The 25573-nt window shown below is 40.0% G+C and overlaps 2 long non-coding RNA genes across 2 annotated transcripts; one reads left to right on the top strand and one right to left on the bottom strand.

The window, feature by feature from the left end:
• Positions 1–412: 412 nt before the first annotated feature.
• Positions 413–1036, top strand: LOC114824450 (uncharacterized). The gene is made up of 2 exons (XR_011579723.1): positions 413–802; positions 908–1036. It is a non-coding gene; the product is annotated as an uncharacterized lncRNA (long non-coding RNA).
• An 8427-nt stretch (positions 1037–9463) lies between these two features.
• On the bottom strand, positions 9464–10083 carry LOC139194932 (uncharacterized). The gene is made up of 2 exons (XR_011579722.1): positions 9863–10083; positions 9464–9725 (listed from the first exon to the last, which is right to left on the bottom strand). It is a non-coding gene; the product is annotated as an uncharacterized lncRNA (long non-coding RNA).
• Between the last annotated feature and the right edge of the window lie 15490 nt (positions 10084–25573).

Here is a 25573-nt window from a genome sequence, read left to right as displayed (position 1 = left end):
CCATGGCCAAAAACGACAAGTTGACCTTAATTCAACTTTTTAATGTTGAGTTTAAAGGAAAATGATACTCTTTGGTTTCATTTTGTCGGAACTTTAAGGATTTTCACATCCTAACTATTCATTGTACATTGTACGGTCAATTTTTATTAGATACTATTTTTATTTAATTTTAAATAAAAAAGTTAAGTAATTTTTAACCGTATGATATACATGAATGACTAAGATGTGTGAATCTTTAAGTTCGACAAAATAAATCGGTATGGAATCCAATTCCGAGTTTAAATACCCATATTCAGACCATACTATGCCCATCACTTCAATCTGATGCCATTATTAGTTTATTACCACTACTCTCTGTCTCTCACACGACACCATCTCTCTGTCTACCCGCTCACTCAACATTTAATTTCCACCATGACACTCCGTTTCCCACCTCTCTACCTACTTAGACTCTCCCTCACCTCTCAACCATTTCCCGCAGCTCTCAACCTCTCTCACCGCACTCCCTCACTTTCTCTCTTCTTTCCCCGTATCTCTCTCGTCCCTTTTTCCCTCCTCGTTGCACAGCAAACGCTGACAGCGGCGAGCCGTTTTACTCCGACGAACCGGAACCAGACAGCCACCATCCCCGCGACCCTCTCATCACCACGAGCTAGGGTGTTTGCATTAGCATACGTGTATATATACATACACAAGACCAAGTCAATGTGGATTAATTAAGTTGAAAAGAATCTCAGCCTAATGAAGTCTGCAAGTTCAGGCACTTGCCATTTTTATTTGCTTCTGAAACAATACATATAAGGTATTTCATTTATCGATTCCATTGAAGGCATTACTTAGTAAAGCATAAGAGTTATTTACTTACATCCACAGTATTGAAACTGAATTTACAAACCAAACCCTCCAGGTCTAGGGCAACCTCCAATGACAATCGGTCTCTGTTGGTCAAATCATGGAGGGAGGGAGGGCAATAAGGGCACAAGAATTGAAGTTGTCTTAAAAAAGGCCCCAACTGACGACTATAAGGTAAGCAAAACGAGCTCAACTGACGACGTTATATATGAAAGTAGACTTTAATCTAAGTTTTCAAACTGTTAAACCGCAGTTTTCGTACGTAAATAGGATTATTAAATCTTTTGTATGTAAATAGTATATATGTACATATTAAGTATTATTTTTTGTAAATAAATACGACTATATATAATTTTTTTGTACGGTTTTCAATCCCCGTAGCATCTCACGTGCATCATTTGCTAGTTACATACCTAAACAGCCAAGCCTACTATTTCTCCTCAATATTAACCACCTGCTTAATGATATGGTTTGTCCCCTTTTAGGAAGTTGAAAGTGAATTACTTGTTTCAATTTACTTTGGACGCTTGCTAATTACTCAAGTTTGGGATACCGAACAAGTAGGCAATAAAATATTCTTCTGTAAAAAAAAAAAAAAGTAGGGGAAACCGAACAATTGGGCAAACATCTATTGGTATAAATTCCCCCGGAAGGGGCACCAGAATTTTATGTTGTGCTGCCAGAAAACAAAGAGCCCCTTCACCATCTTGGATTGCAGTATTCCTTAACAACAGAAAACAAAGATGTCGTCTTCCTTTTTTTTCCCTCAACCTGATGATAACCATCCTCTTGCTTGTACTGGCAAGCCCTCAGCCGGCAACAAGCCTTAAATTGCCCCATGTTCAAAAACAAAAATAACATGATTGTTGTCAAGATTCATGTTGGCTTCCAGCCAACGGTGAAAGCATACCTCACGTTGGACACATTGAGCCCCTTCACCATCTTGGATTGTAGTATCATCGATGGTTATGATCCAAATCGTTCGGAAACCTGCCAACTCTTGTACTACAACAACTCCATCTGCATTCCACCCCTCCACCAGTCATTTTCTTCTGATTGGTGTTGGTTCCAATTTGAATCGGCTCATGGGTTTTATGTTTTTTATTTACTCGCCTCCAACATGTCTGACGGCCGTAAGGCCCTCGTCCCTTTCGGTTGCATCAATGAGTACTCCCCCTCCTCTGGAAAAAATAACATTGTTCCTGTTACTGGAGTTATTGGCCTTGGCCAAGGCCACCCTTCCAACTTCCTCATCCAATCAACCTTGGAAAAATTCTCCTTCTCAATTCCGCTTCACGAGCTACCTGTTGCCTCTACCGCCGCCTCCGCCAACGACTTTGATCCATCGTTGGCCTTCGGCCCCTATGCCACAATGCCCACCAACGGTACCGTTCGTGTCCAAAGCACAACAATATTGAGGGAGCAGCATGCAGTAGGAGGAGCACCCATCAGAGACTACTATTACTTAAATCTTACCGGCTGTTTGCACTCAAAATATACCCATTTTTACTTATTTGGGCAATTTGGGTAAAATATGGCATTTGGAGGATTAATATGCAAGAAAGCTAACTTGGAAAGATATTTAGATGCAAGTAGAGGGGTTGGACACTATAATATTGTTCTTCCAATTTGTTTTGGTGGTGGAGATTTGTCAAGCATTGTTTAATCAAGATACATGCATCCTTGCAAATGGGTTGGAAGGCAACATACGGGTGCGGATGCAAAGAAATGTGAAAGAAGCCAACTTGCTTCTTTTAAATGTTAGTTTATTACAAGTGAACATGTGCTAAAAACATGTGGTGAAGATGCAAATTCCCCTTTTAATATTGTTTCTACATGCAAGTTGGCAAAAACAATGCAAGCTACCCAAGTAAGGAAATGCAAGATGCCCAAGCTTCTTTCGGGCAAGTACAAAACCTTAGCAGGAGGGTTTCCTCCAGACCTCTATAAAAAGGAGCAGATGCACAAGGATTATGGACACTCAAACAAACAAACAAAAGCACAAACTCTACTCAAACCAGATTTGCCAAAAGCCTTCTTTTATCTAGTTTATTAGCTCTGCTGCTCACTTGCGGTATCGATCTCATTTGTAGCTTTTATGTACTCATTTCCAGTCATATAAATTACAAGCAATCTGCAATATTAGTCACTTTCCTCTGTCATTTATATTTCCAAGCAACATTGTCATTTACATATTGTTCTATCTCTCCATATAAGTAAAGTCCTTATTTTCAAAGCAAACAAAGAACCTTAATTTGAGCAACTCCCACTCAATGGCACAATCTCTTGGTTCGAAGTCAAACTCAGGCGTAACCTCAATCATTCAAAACCCGTCTACTAGCGGCATCTAGTAGTGGCACGCCCGCACCCACCAATCTCGTATGTGTAGTAAATCCCCGACTTGCCCGCAAGGCCCCATGGTGGATTTAGAGAGCAAACACCGACATTATTGTCGGAGAATATATGGTCCAAAGAATAGACCCAAAGTTGTTTTGGCTGCCATCTCGCGGTGGTAATGGATTCGTCATCCACACTTCCAGCTCTTAAATTGTGATGCCAGCCTCGGCTTATGACGCATTTCGAGTAGTAGTGGTCGATCTAGTGAAAGTATTGTACGAGTTGGACCTGATGGAGCCACTGGCAGGATATGACGTGTGATTCAACACCACAAATCCGGCGGCAGTGGCGAACACGACACCCTTTTCACGCCTTCAATGGTTCTTGAATTTGAAGGCGGAGTGGCCCACCTAAAGCTCCTAGATGGAGTACCGTTCCAAGAGATGCCGGATTTCGGCGAACAGTACTACTCATGCATGTTGGTGGTGGCGGGGGATGAATGCGGTGGGCAAAAACCGAGCTTTGAGGGGTTGTTGGACCAGATTTGCTACAAATTTCTTTATGATCTCTCTACCTCGCGACTATCGTTTACAACCGGATAGTGATGATTTGAAACGAACACATGCAGCTGTCGCAACTGTCATTTTAAACTACTAATTTTTCAATGTAAATGGTTTATCATGATGTACTGATTAATTCCCAGATTAATGAGATTAATATCTAAATCTTCTAAAATCTAGCAAATATATGTTTCAAAAAGTCTTTAAATTTCACCGTAACATAAAATTTCACCATAAGATGGGATTAGACAACTAAGAGGGTGCTCAATGGACTCCTTTTTTTAAAACGTAAATTAGCAATTTGGACACTGATACAAAAATGATTTTTCTCTGACACAGTACTTATCTTTTCTCTTACACAATACTTATTAACTCTAAAAATCTCATTTTATAATTTTTATAAGTTATTTTTCTTTCTAATTATAAAAAAGTTAGAATGTAAAAATGAGATTTTTGGAGTACTAATAATAATTCGAAGATTGAATATATGATTTAGTAGTACTATTCATTTACATGCCAATGTGGAAATGTCGTTTTTGTCACAATGGAGACACCTACATAGGCCATGTACTGCCATTGAGTGGCTGCATGGTGACCATTGATAGTTGCCACCCAAGTCGGTGCCTATTCTTCCTAATCCACACCAATGGGAATGGTGTTCACTGGCTAAAATTCTAGCATGACACACACACACACATATATATATATATATATGTGTGTGTGTATTGTTATTGGCACTTCAAAATATTAGTTTGCTCTCTAAACTTTCTATAAATAAAAAGAAAAATTTTACTTATAAAGAGTGTAAAATGAAATTTTTAGGATGCTAATAATAGTTTTCAATACATAATATAGTATAATACTTTGTAAAACAATCAAGCGAGCATGACAAGCAATCAAATATTTGGCTGTTATTATTATTTTTCTAATTCAGATCATAAAGTCATAAAAAGCTAATAGAAACTTAGTTAGAAACATAAAATTAGCATGAATTTTATAAAAATCCAGCCCAATACGATGTTTGTTTTGGGTTTTACATTTTTTTATTTTTTTTATGGGAAAACTAATGAAAATGACTTGAAAACTTTGAGGTTTAATCAAAAAGACAAAAAGATGTTGTAAGTGAATAGTACCATGAGTAATTTTAAAAATGTCCTTAACGTTAAAAGTGAACAATATCAAGAATGTTTCATTAAAAAACGCGTAGGTTGTCTGAGGCGATAACCTAAATTTATCCCAAGTTAAAGAGAGTAGATAAGAAAATTTCACAACAGTAAACAAAAGATTAAGCATAACAGCTTCTATGTCTTTATTCTTTTAATGTGACCGAGGTCCGAGGATGATATCGATATTAGAACAACAGAAGTTTACATCCTCTTCCAAACAAAAAAGATCAAATCTATATTAATTTCCAACTTTAGTAAAGCTGGACAATAAGTTTCCGTGAAGAGGGTTATCCCATACAGAAGCTCTGTATTTCGCAACAGAGGAATGCAACGACACATTCTTGGCCGTAAGGTTAAGGTTATGTACTGATTAATTCCCAGATTAATGAGATTAATATCTAAATCTTCTAAAATCTAGCAAATATATGTCTCAAAAAGTCTTTAAATTTCACCATAACATAAAATTTCACTATAAGAAGGGCGCTCAGTGGACTTCTTTTTAAAAAACGTAAATTTGCAATTTGGACACTGATACAAAAATGATTTTTCTCTGACACAATGCTTATCTTTTCTTTGATACAAAATGATGTATCAGTGTCCAAATTGCAAATTTATGTTTTTAAAATAGGAGTCCACTGAGCGCCCTCTCAGTTGTCTAATCTCATCTTATGGTGAAATTTTATGTTATGGTGTAAGTTAAAGACTTTTTGAAAAATATATTTGCTAGGTTTTAGAAGATTTAGATATTAATCTCATTAATCTGGGAATTAATCAGTACATCATGATAAACCATTTACATTGAAAAAGTAGTAGTTTAAAACGACAGTCGCGACATCTGCATGTGTTCGTTTCAAATCATCACTATCCGGTTGTAAACGATAGTTGCGAGGTAGAGAGATCATAAAGAAATTTGTAGCCAATCTGGTCCAACAACCTCACAAAGCTCAGTTTTTGCCCACCGCATTCATCCCCCGCCACCACCAACATGCAGAAGTAGTACCGTTCGCCGAAATCTGGCACCTCTTGGAACGGTACTCCATCCAGGAGCTTTAGGTGGGCCACTCCGCCTTCAAATTCAAGAACTATTGAAGGTGTGAAAAGGGGGTTGCGTTCGCCACTGCCGTTAGATTTGTGGTGTTGAATCACACGTCATATCCTGCCAGTGGCTCCATCGGGTCCAGCCCGTACAATACTTTCACTAGATCGACCACTACTACGCGAAATGCGTCATAAACCGAGGCTAGCATCACAATTTAAGAGCTGGAAATGTGGATGACGAATCCACTGCCGCCGTGAGATGGCGGCCAAAACAACTTTGGGTCTATTCCTTGGACCATATATTCTCCGATAATAATGCTGGTAAGATTTAAGTAATAGCAGTCTCTAATGGGTGCTCCTCCTGCTGCATGTTGCTCCCTCAATATTGTTGTGCTTTGAACACGAACGGTACCGTTGGTGGGCATTGTGGCATAGGGGCCGAAGGCCAACGATGGATCAAAGTCTTTGGTGGAGGCGGTTGTAGAGGTAGCAGGTAGCTCATGAAGTGAAATTGAGAAGGAGAATTTTTCCAAGGTTGATTGGGTGAGGAAGTTCGAAGGATGGCCTTTGCCAAGACCAAGAACTCCAGTAACATGAACAATGTTATTTTTTCCAGATGAAGGGGAGTACTCATTGATGCAACCGAAAGGGACGAGGGCCTTACGGCCGTCAGACATGTTGGAGGCGAATAAATAAAAAACATCAAAACCATGAGCCGATTCAAATTGGAACCAACACCAATCAAAAGAAAATGACTGGTGGATGGGTTGAATGCAGATGGACATGTTGTAGTACATGAGCTGGGAGGTTTCCAAACGATTTGGATCATAACCATCGAGGATACTACAATCCAAGATGGTGAAGGGGCTCAATATGTCCAAAGTGAGGTATGCCTTCATCGTTGGCTAGAAGCCAACAGGAATCTTGGCAACAATCAGGTTATTTTTGTTTTTGAACAAGAGCACTTTAAGGCTTGTTGCCGACTAAGGGAATTTAAACCAACAGATAATAACATGAAAACTCAACACTTTCATGGAAAAATTAAACAGAAAAGTATTCATTGCATTCTCTATCTTCCCACTTGTTCAATATCCCATACTTCAATTATTAGCAAGCACCCAAAAAGGTGAATTGAAACAAATAATTCAGTTTCAACTTACTAAAAATGGACAAACCATATCATGAAGGGGTCAATGCATATGTAGTCTAAGATCAAGCAAATGTAGGATGACATACCCTAACCTGGAATGTCCACCTGGATATCAGAATCACGATGTGCTGGCCGACACCTGGAATGTGACGAAGCCATAAAGTGTAGTGATGTGGAAAAAGTGAATAAAATAAAATCTAAAAGTGACTAATTTAGAGTGCGATGTGAGCTGGCTTGAACTCATATCACACAAGTGATGTTAAAGCATAGATAAATTGCAGTAAAAGAAGAGGAATGACTTTTATACCAAAAAGAGAAGTCTTGTACATAATAGCTTTTGCCAACAATCCTCGTCATCATGAAACCTCTGCCACTAACATCCTGGAGGGATGAAAAGTAAGGGTGAGTAGGCCTGAAAATAAAGTTTTGTAAAACCTTTTCGAAAAGTGTAACTCATCGCCGTAAAACAAGTATATGGTTTCCCAAAAATAATATAATATTAGTATTTAATACGGTACCCTGCCTCAAAAGTGAGTGAAAAGATGTAGGGTACACTGACAAGATATCTCCACATTAAATCTCAAATCGATATCACAAGAAAACAATACTCATTAATTTATGTAGGCACACAAGTCCATTGCAAAGATTTCAAACAATGAAACAGGTTGGGTGTATGTTTTACATTCTAGTACTACATCAAGTGAGCTACGCTAGTCGCATCACATGCAAGTCCAACACATCATACAAAATGACAGGATGACACCTAACTCTAGATCCAAAACGAATGCAAACGGTGCATGTGAACTACACGTGAAGCTAGTCCTTGGCCCAGAACAATACAAATAACTAAGAGATACCGTGCAAACATGTAATAATGAGCAGGTAAAACGCAAGGATGTCATGCCACAGTTTATGCTCACAAATAATATTAAAAACATAAAATGTACGAAAAATCTATTTGTAAAGCTAAACATGGCATGTCACATCATAATATATAAAAGCAGTTGTTGGAAAATCACACACACACACACATATATACATAAAAACAAAAGACCCACTCACAGATACTTGTGATGTCACGTCCTTTCGAGCTAAGAAAGTTGGAGTCTTCAATAATAATCGCACCTAAGCATAATATTAGGTCCCGTTAGTAATACTCAACTAAAATGATTAAATTTGGAAAAACAGATAGCGAATTTGGAATCAGCACATCGAAATACGCTAAGAAGGGTCCCGGGTGAATTTTGTAAAAAGTTAACGATCAACCCTAAAAGTCAACTGTGACGCTCAGGCGGTCAATTACGTTAAAACTTACGAATTTTACTAAATGGATGTCAAAAATGGACTCGGGAAGTTAGCTGGGAGTTAACGAAATATTCCAAAAAGAATATTCCCTTAATTTCATAAATGGGCCTGGGCTGGAACAAAGGCCCAAAGGTTTGGGCCGAGTTTGGGCTTAGGCCCCTCTTTTTTTTTAAAGAAAATGGGCTGGTTCGTGGATCCGGTCAGATCCGGTTTAGGGTTAATGGGTCATGGGCTTTGGGCCGGTTCGGGTTTTGGGCTCTCTTTTTTTTTCCTTTCTTTTCTGCAGATTTTCGTCGGAAAATCTGGGGAGGATTCAATTTCAAACCCTCCGTTCACAGTCGTTTCATAACCAAAAATTACCCATAATATACCGAAACGAAGCTAGGAAAGTGTAGAATAAGGTTGTACCTGTTTGGAGTTCAAAAAGTGATCGGAGATGGCCGGAAAATGGCCTGAAAGCTGCGGTCCTTCGCCGAAAATTGGGGAAAAGAGTATAAACATGCATGCAAGGGTTAGAGCTCGAGATTGAGTTCAACAATCTACCCAATCTATCATAGAGACATAGAGAGAGAGACTTGATGTGTTGGGAACACCCACCAACTTCGAACTCGACGGTATTTCGCTGGAGTTCGTCGTCAGGGCCGAGTTCGAAGCACAGGTGATGATAGAGAGTAAAGTTTTTGAAACAGAAGTAATAATTCTTCTTTAACGCATTCATGTATGCAAGGATCACTTAATTTTTCTTTGTTATGAATCATCCATTAACTTTTTCATTGTTATCGATCAAATAGAGTGTAAAGTTTAAATCATATATCTTAATAAGAGGGGTTGCAAGTTTAGCAAGAGTTTGCTTGTAGACACGAAGAGGGGTTTTAAAGCTTGTGCACATATTTCTTGGGATGGATGATTCTTTGCGCATTATATATATATTGATTACCAACCTTTCTGCACCTAATTAAATTCTTAGCAACATAATTCAAATTAAACCCCATTTTAATTTTATTTTCAAAAGCCTTTCTCTTTTTAAACTATGAATTATTAACTCCAACAAGAAAGAACATCATCAATCAATGCTTGTATTTCTCAGTTTCTGAACAATGTTTTATAAGAAAAAACGACAGGATAAAGGATGTAACATATGGACAGTGTACAGGAAAATGGGATTGAATTCTGAGGAGGAGAAGGATAGGAAATGACTCTTGACCATGAACACCATGGAAGGGGAAAGATATGACATAATAGGAATGGTGCATAATTAACCAAACAAGAAAATGTTTTATATGCATACTCACTCAAGCGATCCTCTCGTGAGGTTCCCTGTAGCAAATGGAGAAGAAGAGGGAGGTTATGCCTCTAGGTTGGGGCTCACGGATGTGGGTTATAGACCCACATCAAGTCGAATCCGAGCCAGAAGTCAAAAAAGAAAAATGAGATGGAGTGATATGAGAGCTTACATGTCGAGTGTGATGAGTCTTGTTGGAAAATCGTCGACGATGAACAATGGCAACAACCATTGTGCAGTGACAGGCCTTGGCCTGGGCGTCCTGAGCATTTATGGGTGAGGCTGGTGGTAGCTGGTGGTTGGAATATTAGCCGGAGTCGCCTGGGCGTTTCTGGGTGAGCGTTGTGACAGTTGGTGGTTGGAATATTCGCTGGAGTGGTGAGAGATGGTGGTGGCCGTAGAAAAAGAATGTGTGTGGCTGAAAGTATATTTCATTGATACGTAAATATGAAAATATATACAATTACATTCCTTGCTCAACAAGGTATTATCCCTACAGGATACTCCTACAATTAGGATTACAATCATATCTAGACTCCAATTAGGATTCTATTGTCTAACACTCCCCCTCAAGTTGGAGAGTGGATGTCAAGAACTCCCAACTTGCACAACATAGTCGAAAACTTGTCCTTCCCGAGAGGCTTGGTGAATAAATCCGCCAACTGGTGTGCCGTACCAACATACTTGGTTGTGACAGTGCCATCCGCAATCTTATCTCGTATAAAGTGACAATCCATCTCAATGTGACGAGTCCGCTCATGAAAAACAGGATTAGCGGCTATATGTAATGCTGCTTGATTATCACAAAATAATGCAGAAGGGCCATCCAAAGGAATGTTCAAGTCCTTTAACAAATAACGAAGCCAAACTAACTCACAACAAGCACCGGCCATAGCCCTATATTCCGCCTCAGCTGAAGAAAGTGAAACAGTTTTCTGCCGCTTCGTCCGCCACGAAATCAAAGAATTGCCTAAGAAAACACAATACCCAGAAGTTGAACGACGAGTGATAGGACAACCTGCCCAGTCAGAGTCACAAAATGCAACTAACTTGGTTTGGTTGTCAGAACGGAATAATAAACCTTGTCCTGGAGTAGACTTCAAATAACGAACAACGCGAAGCGCAGCATCCATATGAGGTACACGTGGCTCGTGCATAAACCGACTCAAAACATGCACAGAATATGTGATATCCGGCCGAGTGATGGTGAGGTAGATTAATCGTCCTATTAATCGCCGATACTTTTCAGGATCCTTGAGAAGTTCTCCTTGATCAGATAATTTTGTATCATCCATAGGGAAAGCAATCGGCCGTGCTCCCAGAAAACCATAATCCTTGAGGATCTCTAGTGCATACTTTCGTTGTGAAATATAAATCCCACGTTGAGATCGAGAAACCTCAATACCCAAAAAATATTTTAAATCACCAAGATCTTTTATTCGAAAGTGATCTCGAAGAAAAGACTTTAGAGAATTAATGGCACTGACATCATTGCCTGTGATCACAATATCATCTACATAAATGAGCAAGGCTGTGAAAGAAGTACCGGACTTTCTGGTGAACAGTGAGTAGTCAGCTTTGGATTGTTGAAAGCCGGCAGAAAGAATGGCACTAGTGAACTTGGCAAACCACTGACGAGAAGCCTGCTTGAGACCATAAAGAGACTTGTGAAGGCGACAAACAAGATTCTCCCCCTGTCGCCGAAGACCAGGAGGAGGAGACATGTAAATTTCCTCATCCAAATCACCATGCAAGAAAGCATTATTAACATCAAGCTGATGGAGAGACCAAGACTGACTAGCAGCGAGGGCAAGAAGACAACGCACTGTAATCATCTTAGCAGTAGGAGAAAAGGTGTCATGATAATCAATACCTGCGGCCTGAGTGAAACCCTTAGCAACCAAGCGAGCTTTGTAACGCTCAATAGAACCATCAGAATTATGCTTGAGTTTGTACACCCACTTACAATCAATAGGAACTTTGCCAGAAGGCAAGGGAGTCAATGTCCAAGTACCGTTGGCATGTAAAGCCTCAAGTTCCTCATTCATGGCACGACGCCAATTAGGATCACGAGCAGCCTCTGCAAAAGAAGATGGCTCCAAACTCTGACTAACAGCGTAAATATATGAAAGATGATTGGGAGAGAAACGGTGGTAAGAAATAAAATTACAAAGTGGATATCGCGTACCTTTGACAGAACTGGGCGGCGAAGACGATGGGTGTGGAGGCAGAATCACCTGCGAGCAAACATAGTCTTTTAAATAGGACGGGGGGTGGTGAGTGCGGGAGGAAGTGCGGGTGGCGGGTAAAGGAGGTGGATGTGCCGGGGGTGATGAGGTGCTGAGAGGGGCCGTGGGTAGGGTAGGAGAAGTGGGATGAGGGTCGGTGGAGGAATGGACAGGGAGGTCCGGGACCGAAATGGGAGGAGTGGGTGGTATAGAAGTGGAGGGGGGAATGTGTGATGCGGTGTCAGGTATAGGAGGTAGGGGAATGGGGAAGGGATCATGATGTAAAGGTGACGTGGGGCCAGGATGGGATGGATAGGGAAAGTCCGGGGAATGGGGAATTGGCAGAGAAGGTGTGGGAGTGTGGGTAGGTGGGGACGTGGCAGCAAAAGGGAAGGAATCTTCATGGAAAATAACATCTCGACTGGTGAAGGTGCGATGTGTTTCTAAGTCATATAATTTGTATGCTTTTTGGCCATGAGGGTAACCAATGAAAGCGCATCGTTGGGCCCTAGGGGAAAATTTTGTGGTGGGATGGATAAAGGTGGCATAAGCTAGGCAAACGAAGACGCGAAAGTGGTCATAGGATGGGGTTGTAGTATGGAGAACCTCAAAAGGAGATTTATTATGTAAAAGGCGGGTGGGGAGACGATTGATGGTATAAGCAGCGGTAAGAACACATTCACCCCAAAATTTGAGGGGAAGATGTGATTGAAAACGAAGGGCGCGAGCGGTTTCAAGAAGGTGCCTATGTTTGCGTTCAACAACGCCATTTTGTTGTGGAGTGTAAACACATGAAGTTTGAAAAAGAACCCCATGATCAGAAAAAAAATTGCGAAGAGAAACAAATTCTCCTCCATTATCAGTACGAATGCTTCGAACCTGAGTGTGAAATTGGGTATTAACATAGGCAAAAAAGGATTTGATTATTTGTTGAGTATCAGATTTATGCGTCATGAGAAAGACCCACGTAAAGCGGGAAAAATCATCCACAATAGTAAAAAAATAATGAGCACCAGTAAGGGAAGATTGACGATTGGGACCCCAAATATCACAATGAATTAAAGCAAAAGGAAAAGTTGTAGAAATTGAACTTAAACCAAAAGGTTGACGAGTTTGTTTGGCCAAAGGACAAACATCACAAACATGACTAGAATCAAATGAACAATGAAGGAAATTAGAGGCTAAAACTTGCAAACGACCATGAGAAGGGTGACCAAGACGTCTATGCCATAATGAGGATGGGATGGTGATGAAGTTGCAGAGAGGTTGACGGGTGGGGAGTGAGGAGGTAAGGGCCACGAGGTAATAAAGGTCGCCACGTCGCTTACCCACACCAATCATCGCCTTCGAAACCAAGTCCTGCAAAACACACCAAGAAGGAAAAAATGTTACGGAACACGATAATCCATCTGTAAGTTTACCAACTGATAAAAGGTCCACTTTAAAATTAGGGACACATAAAACATCTTCCAAATCAATCAAGGAATTTAAACGAAGAGTGCCAGTTAAAGTAATTGGAGCGGTGTCACCGCTAGGCAAAGAAACAGGTGGCAGGTGCGAAGCAGAAGTATTAACCAAACATGAAGTGGAGGAAGTGATATGATTCGTGGCGCCACTGTCAATGATCCATTGACCATGATGAGAAGCCACGGGTAACAAACCTGTGGCAAAGTGATCACGGGAAACGGCATGAGCCTAAGGAGTAAGTTGTGTGGTGTCATTGAGGGCAGCAAGGAGACGCTGATGCTGCTCGGCAGAAAGATGAGGCATGGCAACCTGCAGGTCATGCAAAGTGGGCTGCGGCATGTGATGGGCTGGTGGGCCAGAGTGTGGAAGCAGATCGTCCAAAATGGGCTGATGCGCGTGATTAGCAGACGGGCCAGGGCGTGAAGGGCCTGCTGAGCTTTGGATGGACCGAGAGGCAGCATTATTGGTGCGAGCAGAAGGAGCAGCAACACTACTGCGGGCAGAACCTGCGGAAGTGGAGGATCGGCGAGGAGGTCTCCACGGCTGACCATGGAGAGGATGACCAACAGGATACCCATGAAGCTTATGGCAAGTATCGCGGATGTGGAACTCATAACCGCAATAGGTGCAATGTAGAGGAGGTCGATCGGACGAAGACCGAGGAGAGCTACGCACCACCATGGCAGCAGGAGGCTCGGCAGTACGTGAAAAACCAAGGGCACGTTGTTTTTCAGCTTGAGAAACAGAGGAACAGGCCTGGCGGACTGTGGGCAAAGGATTCATTAGAAGAATCTGGTCCCGAACGGCGGCAAACGATTCATTGAGACCCATAAGAAACTGCATAAGTTGTTGACGATCATGTTTGGTGCCACAAGAACAGGAGCATGCATCACTATAGGAGGCGAGCTCGTCCCAAAGCCCTTTTAGGCGAGTGAAGTATGTTGAGACCGAGGAGGACCCTTGGGAGATGGTGGCTATTTCACGATTCAGGTGGAAGATACGGGGAGCATTAGACTGGGAAAAACGTTCACGAAGATCGTCCCAAACGGCCTTAACGGTGGTGGAAAAAAGAACTGATTCGGCAAGGTCGGGCTCCAGGGAATGAAGGATCCATGAAAGGATCATATCATTGCAGCGCCTCCAAGAGGCGTGAGCATCAGGGTCCTCGGAAGATGAGGGTTCTTCAATATCACCTGTGATAAAACCAAGTTTATTCTTGGCGCTTAAGGAGATGTGCATCCCGCGTGCCCAGGTTGTGTAGTTATCTCCGTTTAACTTCTTGGAGACAAGAACAAGATTGGGATGGTCGGAATGGTGAAGATAAAAAGGGTTGGTGCTACCATCGGAAGAAGAGTCTCCCATGGTAAAAAAAAGAGAAACGGCAGGGATGACTGCCAAAAAAAAAAAAGCTAGGGTTTGAAACCTGCTCTGTATACCATGTAGAAAAAGAATGTGTGTGGCTGAAAGTATATTTCATTGATACGTAAATATGAAAATATATACAATTACATTCCTTGCTCAACAAGGTATTATCCCTACAGGATACTCCTACAATTAGGATTACAATCATATCTAGACTCCAACTAGGATTCTATTGTCTAACAGTCTAGGGTTCCTCTGGTTTCACAGAGCGAAGAGAGTGTTAGAGAGAGATGAGGTTTGAGGGAAGGAAAGAAAATGGGGGAGAAGTGAATGAGCTGATTTTGAGAGTGAAGATAGCGAGGAAGCGTAATGGCGAGTTTGCATGGGGAAGCGGCAGACAGGTGGACCAAGAACAACGTGGAATAGTTACAGGTTTACGACTGCATGCGTGACAGCTATATTAACTCTACCTCCTCTTTTGGTTGAGATTGAAAAGCTCCTACCCAATACATTTTCTAAAGTAACAAAAGAAATGTGTGCCATACCGCTCTATACGGTATCCACCAGGTCCATATGGTCCATATCCATTACTGTGGGGTTTTATTATGTTCAATAAAAGTTTAGAGGAAGGGGAGGGTATGTAGGGCTATCTCATTTCAGGTTAGGACATACTAGAAGTCTCTTTGAGGATTACAAAAGAATTTTAACCTTTTTTTATGGTTTTTACAACTCACTCATCAAAAGAGATTGTTGGCAGCAGGATTCGAACCTAAATCTTATTCTAGCGAAAAGATAATGGTTCTTATTACCAACCTTACCAACGAGTCAAACTATTCATAAGGCTTGATCATCGAATTACAAAATTAGTCTTACTCTAACAAGCACAAAGTGGTCAAAAAAAAAACCCCGAGATTTAACATCAACTACAAAAATAGGTTACTTCCAGTGGCAAAAGCAGAAATTGTTTACGGGGGAGTCAACTAGCTTGTTTAGTATGAAAGATTGAATTGAATCGTGTCCTTTGAGTCATTATTACTATATAGTTTTTGTGTAGTGAATCATTCTCTTCTAAGTCGGTAACATTTTTTTCATTTTCTTGAACATACATTGAAAACAGTGTTTTAAAATACTCGCATCGGGCGCGCCTAGACGGCCTCAAAGGCTGAGCGGGTGGCTTGCTGCCTCTGTATTGTGGGGGTCGGCGAAAAACTCGCCTAGCTTCGTCGGTGCGCGCCTTAGGACGTTTGATTAGGCGTCAGCTTTGTATAAAGGTATCTGAAAAAAATTTGGTTGAAATCTGGGTTTTGTTTTCAGTTGCAGAGCAGTTTGAAGAAGATGCCAACTTGTTGGCTGATTTTTCTTTTTTTTTATATTATTTTTTTACTTTATTAACAGCTGTTACAGCATATCTGTTAGCATATTCTATTTTTTAAGTTTTTGTTTTTTATATTATTTTACAGATATTAAAAAATTAAAAGATAAGCAGAAAGAAAATGTTTTTATACTTTTTATGAAGTATATAGACCCAAAAAAACTCAAAAGATATCTTTACGTTTTAACGTTATATATTACCCTTTATTTTTCTTTTTAAGACTCCACATCCACATATTTCATCAAAATATTATGTATATGTATGTGTGTATATATTAAAAAAACATTTAAGTTCCGTGAGGCTTTGCCTCATGCCTCAAGGCTTTCGTCTTGACGGGACTATCTATGACACATCTCATATATGCTTTCGCCCTTTAAAACATTGATTGAAAATAATAACTTATCAACAATTGAACTAGCTGTTAAAAATGATAATGCATATTATTTAAATACGTGATAAATATTTATTTGATGATGTTTGCAAATGAAACTAAATCTTAGTGTCATAATAATCTCTAATTTTTCTCTCTTATGCGCAGTCATTAGCAAAGAATAAAGACATTGTTCAAAGTTTCTGTTAATATAAATTTTTTGATCTTGAGTAATCTTAAGGAGACTAAGTTTTGTAAACTAAATGACATGGAAGTTGGTGATTGAATTATTACTTAAATGTTGATAAACGTGCTCTTTTCTTATTGGTGACACATCATTTAGTTTGCAATTTTAGCCTATAAATTTAGTTTTCCTAGTATTACTCTTTGATCTTTATTTGTTTTAATAGAAGCTTTTAATAATGTCTTCATTCTTTTAATGTAACCGAGGTCCGAGGATGATATCCATATTAGAAAAACAGAAGTTTACATCCTCTTTCAAACAAAAATATCAAATATATATATTAATTTCCAACTTTACGAAAGCTGGACAATTGCCTAAACCTTCCGTAAACAAAGGTTATCCCATACAAAAGCTATGTATTTCGCAACCGAGGCAGGAAACGACACATTCTTGGCCGTAAGGATAAGGTCACTGGCCAGCGGTGGTAATATCCAATGTCCTGCCTTCGACCGCATTTACAAAAACCAATTTCTTTGTGGTGTTCTTGTTGTAATCTGTGACTGCAAAGCTTGCTATCTCTATCACTTGTGGGTCGGTGGAGTTCTTTATCGGCAGCGAACCAGTAGGCGCAGCATTTGCGACGAGGAGGAGAGGGAGGATTGCGACGAGGAGGTATTGAGCATGCATCGTTATTAGGAAATAATTACATAGTCATTATGATGATATTTTCCAGATTAAGTCAAACATTAGGAAAGTATTATCGTAGTTATTATAATATTATATCATTATATTTTACCTTTTCTAGCATAAGTCAAATGCCACAGATAGTGGATCACGGCTTGCATGGCGCCGTAATAGTGGCTGTGTGTTTGATTGTAACATTTGTATATAATACCTTAATTATTCAATTAAAGAAATTCATTCAAACAATTCAAGCTTATGTTTTCTTAACAATCGTTGAATCTGATTAGTTGAACAGTTACTTAGAAACCAAGTAAATAACTGATGAGGAGGATGTGGAGGATGAGTGAATGAGGAGAAGCGTTTGATGGTGCAAGGTTTTATATAGCTGTAACTCATTTGATCAGGTGTACAGTTAAGAGTTCTGATCTGATGTAATCGATAGTATGCTAGTTGGTTTTTGTTGCTAGTGTTCGGTTGCAGGTGTGAATGAACATCCTTGTGCCCCGAACCTGTTCGCGGAGAGACAGTACGTAATTCATCTCGACCGTTTATTCTTTAATCTAATGCATGGTTGTTATGAAATAACCCCAGAAAACTCTCTCTCTCTCTCTCTCTCTCTCTCTCTCTCTCTACAATGGGCAAAACCTTATCATGAAAGCATCAGTTTATATGTAGTGTAAATATAAGGGGGTGGTTGGGTTATTATTATTCCGTTTCCTGAAAATAGTTCTATCACTTGCAGTCTGCAGACTCAATGGCGGATCAAGTTATACCTTAGTTTCTCAATTATATGTGCAATCGTAAGCAGTGGCGAAGCCAGGAATTGTCGGGAGGAGGGGCGAAATTTAAAAGGGTAAAAGGTTCAAAAAATTTTAAACATTCAAATCCTTTAGATAGTAGACAATACTAATGTCGTTCATAATTTATCATGCCAATCGTATTACACACTACGCGTAATTGCTTACAAATTCATTGACAAACTAAAATCCACTAAAATTCATTATCAAACTGTAAAATAGAAACTACTGGCCCTCTTTTGTAAGTAACATTGTGCATCTTTCATTAACTGATCATATTGTAGAGTAATCTTATATTTATCCACCTCCAATAATTGACTCAGATAACACTGTAATTACGCTAGGTTTCTAACATATATGTGGCTCTTAACATAAACAGAGGATATTAATGAATATGACATCCTAATCTTAAATCTGCAATTTATGTAACCTTCGAATTCATAGCATTCGGGAAGCGAGCTATAAATGTTTTGACTACTATAATGCATTTTTAGTATAAAAGAAGTATTCAACGGCGCATGGTGCTCAAATGGCTGGACGGCGGTGGCGCGGGAAGACTCTTGAAGCCCTTGCTGTTGATTGTCACCCTCTCCAATGGCAAAACAAAGGTTCTGCAGCCTATTGCTGTAGGTGATCTGTATAATACAATGGTTTTGAACCAAAAACTAAAAAAAAAAAAAAAATACTTGAATGGTGTGAAGGCTGACCGGTCCCTCCTTTAGTTATTTTTTTTTAACCAACTAAATGAAACGGCGTCTATTAAGGACTATTGTAAAAAAAAATTTAATCACTAAAATGAAACGGCGTCGTCCCTGTTAAGGGTTTTTCAGAAAGAAGAAAAATACCCTGCTGCCCAGCAGCAGCAGAGACCCAGAAAACCAGACAACTCCATGAACAACCATCACTTCCGATCGGACCAGAGGGGCGGAACCACAGCTACTGGGCTTAATTTCCGGCGAGGGAAGGGGCGATCGCCCCTCCTTGTCCCTCTGTAGCTTCGCCACTGATCGTAAGCATATTGTATGTGTTATATATCATGCACTTTTCAACTTACAATTCCGGAGAATGCTTGTGTCCCCCAACTTAACAATTAACAAACCTTTATTCTCCAAACATCATCGTCATAACCATTCATTCTTTTTATCGTTATCCAAAGATCATGCATGCAAAAAATTATTCAATTTGAAGATCTTTTAGCCATTCATATGCATAAACAAATGAACGGTTCATTATGAGGATGCTACTTATCATCAAAATCGTTGATTGGTTTAACACATATAGATGGCTAAACGATTTAAAAATTGAATGATTTTTTGCATATATAATCTTTAGTTGACAATAAGAGAATGAATGATTCTGATTATGATGTTCAGACGGCCAATATTGTTTCATCGCCATGTAGCAACACAAGCATTATTCGACTAATTGCGTTAATTTGTATTGCAAATTTTGTGAAGGGTTTATTGTAGTTGATGTGTATAGAACTAATAGGATGACAATAACTCAACAAACCAACAACATATATAGAAACAGAATGAATAATTGTTTGAAACAGAAACAATAATGTGCTACCGCTAGCATCCCTCCTCGTAGAGGAATTGATAGGAGTATATTTATGCGACTTAGTTAGCTTGTTCTTGTGCATTTACGTTGTATTTCCTTAGTTATTTTAGTGTTCAAAGTTATTTTTGTGTGTTTTCAGACTCTAAGTACAAAGTATGCAAGAAGATGCATTTTGGAGGCCTTTGGAGCATGTTTCGGGCTTGGAATGGATAGCAAATGCATGGGCCAAGTGGATGGACGAATTTGAGAACTAAAGAGGCCAAGAATATGAAGAATTATGGTCCAAAAGATGAAGAAAACAGCCCAAAAATCTGTCACCCCAACTTGCATTCCTTGCCATGCAAACCACATAGAATTCCCTTTGGATTCCATGCCATGCTTGATCACTCTTGTCCCCTACATAATTTCTAATTTCATGCTTCAATTCATTTAATTATTACACTCAATTGCTTGATACCTCTTGTTCCCTTCACTCATTAGATTTTAGACAACATTTACATCCATTACATGCACCAATTGATGCTCCATCATTCACATTTGGAATCCAATGCCATGTGCAACACATGTTGTTGCACCTTTGACCCATTTGTTGACACATTTCACCTCCCTTTCCATCTCTATGCAATGTACACAATCATTCATGCTCCCTAGCTACAACACCACTCCATTTTACCCTTCACACTTTGCATCATTACTTCATTTTCACCCTTGGACCATTGCACACCACACACACAAATTGCCATGCATTTCATCCTTAACCTAACCTGATTTTCTAAGGTTTTTGGGGCCTATAAATACATGTTTACACCCCTTGGCCAAAGGACAATCCCCCATATTCATCATTTTATCACAAAAATTCGTCCATACACACCCTAGGAAGCAAAACACCCCAAAAACACCATTCTAGTGCCTAGAAAACATAATAGCCACTCCACCTTCTTCCACCCTCTTTGCCTAGTTCTCCACCACCCTCCAACCATCAAACACTCCTCCACACTCACCCTAAACCCTTCCATACCATTCCCCATCCATTCTACATCATAAAACTACCCAAAATCTGTCCATAACCCAATCTGCCGCAAGCAAGGGAAATGAGGAATCTTGGATGCACTTGCTACCAAGTTGGAGCATTTTAGGTGTTTTCTTTCCTTTGATTTTAATGTCTAATTTTATGTATCTTTGCTTTGTGAGTATGAGGAACTAAACCCCTCTTAGTTAGGGGGTGATTCGAAACTATGTTCATACTTGCAATATGATTTGATTACATCCAGTTGTGATTCATAAGTTGTGAATTCAATTTACTTATCCGTTCATATAAAAACTAATTTGTGTATGTTGGTTAAGAGTGCACGCTTAATTTTCATGCATGAATTTGACGCTAGAATATAAGGGAGTTTCACCTAATCGTTATAAACTTATATTCACAAGTAGTGAAGGTTGCTAGTCACAATCACGTTAAGTAAACTCTTGGCATAAGTTTCATGCAAATCATAGTAACGAGTGCCTCGTCAATGCTTATGTTTTTCATAGAACTTAATGATTCTTGCTTGTATCTCTATTATGCAATTCATGTAGGGAACTTGTAGGGAATGTTTTGGGTTGTCGTATGCAATCATCCAACCTAATAACTTGTGGAAAAAACTGAGGGTTAATTAGTGCAATTCACGGTTAATTTGGGGCGTTGAGTATTCATAGCTTATCGAAAAGCAACTGGAAATCGTTTTGTATGCAAGTGTGACATATGTGGAGAAGAACCTCCTAGCTAATCTTCCATCCATAAGTTTCATTCAAATTCACTTACAATCTGTTTTGTTTTACAAAGTTTGTTTTGTTTTCAAATTCATTAAAACCAAAATCCCCCTTTTACTTTATTGTTTCAAAGTGTTTAATTTCTGTTTTGGTTGTGTGTTAGAGTGTTTTGATTCACCCAAATTTGTCTAAGAATTTGTTTACTTTGTTCTTGTCTTAATTTAATTATTTTCGTCAAAAATCAACCCCATCTTATTTCTTTGAGTCATATTAATTAGAACTTGTCTTAGATTATGTTTTTAAGTGTTTTAGTTCATTAGAAAACCAAAATTTGTCCAAGTTTGTGTGAGAGTCCCAAAATTGCCCAGATTGTGTTTTTAAGGTAGTTTTGAGTGTTTAGGGGCTGTTTTGAGTCTTTTGGTTGTTTTAGTGTTTTAAAGTATAGTTTTGCATTCTTTGAGTCTAGTTAGTGTTTTAAACTTTGTTTTCACGTTTTCAAGTCAGTTTCCAAGTGATTTAGCAATCCCTCCTAATCCCCGGCCTAGAACGATCCCTACTTACATACTTTACTACAATTGATAAAAAGAGGGTTTAATTTGTGTGTTTAGTTATTTTACGCATCAAATTTTGGCGCCGTTGCCGGGGATTAGCAAAGTCGCTAATCCCTTGTCTTGAGTCTTGTTTAAATTGTTTAGTTTTTCTTGTTTGTTTTGTTTTTAAATTTTGCACCGTGTGTGTGTGTTTTGTTTGTGTGCCGTGTATAGGCACCTTAATTCCTTACTTGTGCCGAGTCTCTTAAGTTGGTTATTAACTTTGTTGCTCTTGTGTGCAGGTACTAGTTTATGACCCGTAGCTCACAACCTGTTCGTGAGCATATCTCCGACTTTGACGGTGATTTTGAGAGGACTTTGAGAAGGAAAAAGAAATTGCAAGAGTCTAATCCTCGTAGTCCCAAGCCTGAATTAGAAGAGCAAGAAGTTGAGGTTGAAGAGAAGGCCACGGCACAAGTGGGAGAAGTAGTGCAAGACATGGCCATGGACAACCGAACACTCAAGGAGCTCGCCGCTTCGGGATTAGATAATGCCGCACCTTTGTGTATCCAATATCCCGCGGCTGCCCAAGGAAAGACCGAGGAATTCGAGTTGAAGTCAAGTTTGCTCCACCACATTCCAAAATATCATGGTCTGTCTATAGAGGATCCGAACAAGCATTTAAAAGAATTTGAAGTGGTGTGTTCAAGCATGACTCCGGTTAACGTCGACGGAAGTATTTTGAAGATGAAGGCTTTTCCATTCTCTTTAATGGATAAAGCCAAGGATTGGTTGTAAGAGTTAGCTCCCGGAACTGTCACATCTTGGGAGAGTATGAAGAGGGCGTTTTTGGAGAAATTTTTCCCAACTTCTCGCATCATTCTTCTTCGTAAAAAAATAAGTGGAATTCAACAAGATGAAGGTGAGTCTTTTCCTACATATTATGAGCGATTTAAATCACTTGTTGCTTCTTGTCCATAGCATCAGATGAAGGAGGAGTTGCTTTTGCAATACTTCTACGAAGGGCTCCTACCACTTGAACGTCAAATGCTCGATGCTTCGGCGGGTGGAGCATTGGTGGACAACACGCCCATGGCTGCAAAAATCTTGATTGCTAATAGAGCATTGAACGCTCAACAATACGAAGGTGTAGGCCAAAGAGGACCCCCACGGCAACAAGTGCATGAGGTAAGTTCCGCATCCAATATTCAATCTCAGTTAGCTAATCTTACTTCTATTATTTCACAGATGGCCGAGGGAATGAAGATTCAAGGACCCATGGTGTGTGGCGTATGTTCTATCCAAGGACATGCTTCCGAAAAGTGTCCTCAACTCATCAAGAATGGTGGATGGGAGAGTGCTAATGCCATTGGGTTTCAAAGCCAAAATCAGCCAAGACATGATCCATATTCAAACACATATAATCCAGGTTGGAGAGACCATCCAAACTTCAAGTGGAGGGAAGCCCAACAACCCCAACAACAAGGAGGCTTTAGGCAACAACCCCCGGGCTTCTACAACAACCCATACGCACCCCCTCAAGTCTAACCACAATCTGCCCCAAATAATTCAGGTAATGCTTTGGATAATGATACACTTGTTAAGTTACTAACCACTTTGACTAATAGGCAGGAAAATCAAAACAAAAGAGTGGACCAATTAGAGAAACAAATGGGGCAGATTGCCGACGTTGTTGGGCAGATTAGAGACCAAGGAAGGCTCCCTAGTTCTACCATTCCAAATCCAAAAGGAGGTTTTGAAACCGCTAAGGCCATCATGTTGAGAAGTGGTAAACAGGTTGGAACGGACTCAAATACATCTAAATCAAGTCAAGACGAGGAGGACAAGTTGCTGTAAGAAGAAGCAAAGGGAGCAAAGCCCACGGCCAAGGATGACCAAACCTTGCCGAATTCATCTAGTCCTCCTAAATCGTCCCAAACCACCAAGGTAAGTCCCAATTCGACTTTTTCTAGTTCTATTCCACTAAATGTGCCCTTTCCTGGCAGGTTTAGGCAATCAAAGAAGGAAGAAGCCGAGAAGGACATTCTAGAGACCTTTCGGAAAGTTCAAGTCAATATCCCACTCCTTGATGCGATTAAGCAAGTCCCGAGGTATGCTAAGTTTTTAAAAGAACTTTGTACAACAAGGAGAAGGATTTTGAACCAAGAGGTGGTTCAAGTAAGTGAAAATGTCTCTGTTGTGTTACAAAGGAAATTACCCCCTAAATGCAAAGATCCGGGTAGTTTTACAATTTCGTGCGTTATTGGTAATACTAAGTTTGAACAATGCATGTTAGACTTAGGGGCTTCGATTAATGTTATGTCATACTCTATTTATGCATCTATGAACTTAGGTGAGCTTAAAAATGATGGTGTGATAATTCAATTAGCCGATCGTTCTAATGCATATCCAAAGGGTGTTTTGGAAGATGTTTTGGTGCAGGTTGGTAACTTGATTTTTCCAGCGGATTTCTACGTGCTTAACATGGAGGATTCACCCCATTCCACCCCATTGCCGATTCTATTAGGGAGGCCCTTCATGAAAACAGCCCGCACCAAGATAGATGTGTTTAAAGGAACTTTAACGATGGAATTTGATGGGGAAGTCATTGATTTCAATCTTTCTGAAAGTATTAAATTTCCTAAGGACGATCATTCTTGCTTTTCTATTGATATAATTGATGATTTGGCGCAGGATTTTCTCGATTCTTTGGAGAGGGATACACTTGAAACAACAATTGCACAAGGAATTGGGCAAAAATCTGGTTTTGCCGTGCCTAGAAGTGTGGAGGAGGCCGAGATAGTGGCTGCCCTTGAGTCACTACCTCAACACCATGGTAAGCCTTCTAACCCAATTTCAATTTCCACTAATAAGTTGTTACCCTCAGTGATTCAGGCACCCGTACTTGAGCTTAAACCGTTGCCCGATCATTTAAAGTATGTCTTTCTGGGAAACAACGAGACATTGCCCGTCATTGTCTCCTCATCACTCACGGCTATAGAGGAGGAGAAGTTGATCCGAGTGTTGAAAGAGCACAAGACGGCCATTGGGTGGACTTTGGCCGATATTAGGGGAATTAGCCCGACTACGTGCATGCATCGCATACTTCTAGAGGAGGGGGCTAAACCAACTCGAGAAGCTCAGCGCCGTCTCAACCCTCCAATGATGGAAGTTGTGAAAAATGAGATTATCAAACTTCTTGATTGTGGAGTGATTTATCCGATCTCTGATAGTCGTTGGGTGTCACCGGTGCAATGTGTTCCAAAGAAGTCCGGAGTGACAGTGGTGAAGAATGCCGAGAATGAGCTTGTGCCAACCCGTATCCAAACAGGTTGGCGAGTGTGCATTGATTATAGGAAGCTCAACGCCACCACAAGGAAGGACCACTTCCCTTTGCCGTTCATTGATCAAATGCTTGAAAGGTTAGCCGGTCATTCTTTTTATTGTTTCCTTGATGGTTATTCTGGATATAATCAGATTGTCATAGCGCCAGATGACCAAGAAAAGACAACTTTCACATGCCCCTTTGGTACTTTTGCTTATCGTCGCATGCCTTTTGGTTTATGCAATGCTCCGG

The sequence above is a fragment of the Malus domestica genome, chromosome 04 (genome assembly GCF_042453785.1).
Source record: "Malus domestica chromosome 04, GDT2T_hap1".
Classification (NCBI taxonomy): Eukaryota; Viridiplantae; Streptophyta; class Magnoliopsida; order Rosales; family Rosaceae; genus Malus; species Malus domestica.
This window is presented reverse-complemented; position numbering and strand designations above follow the sequence as displayed.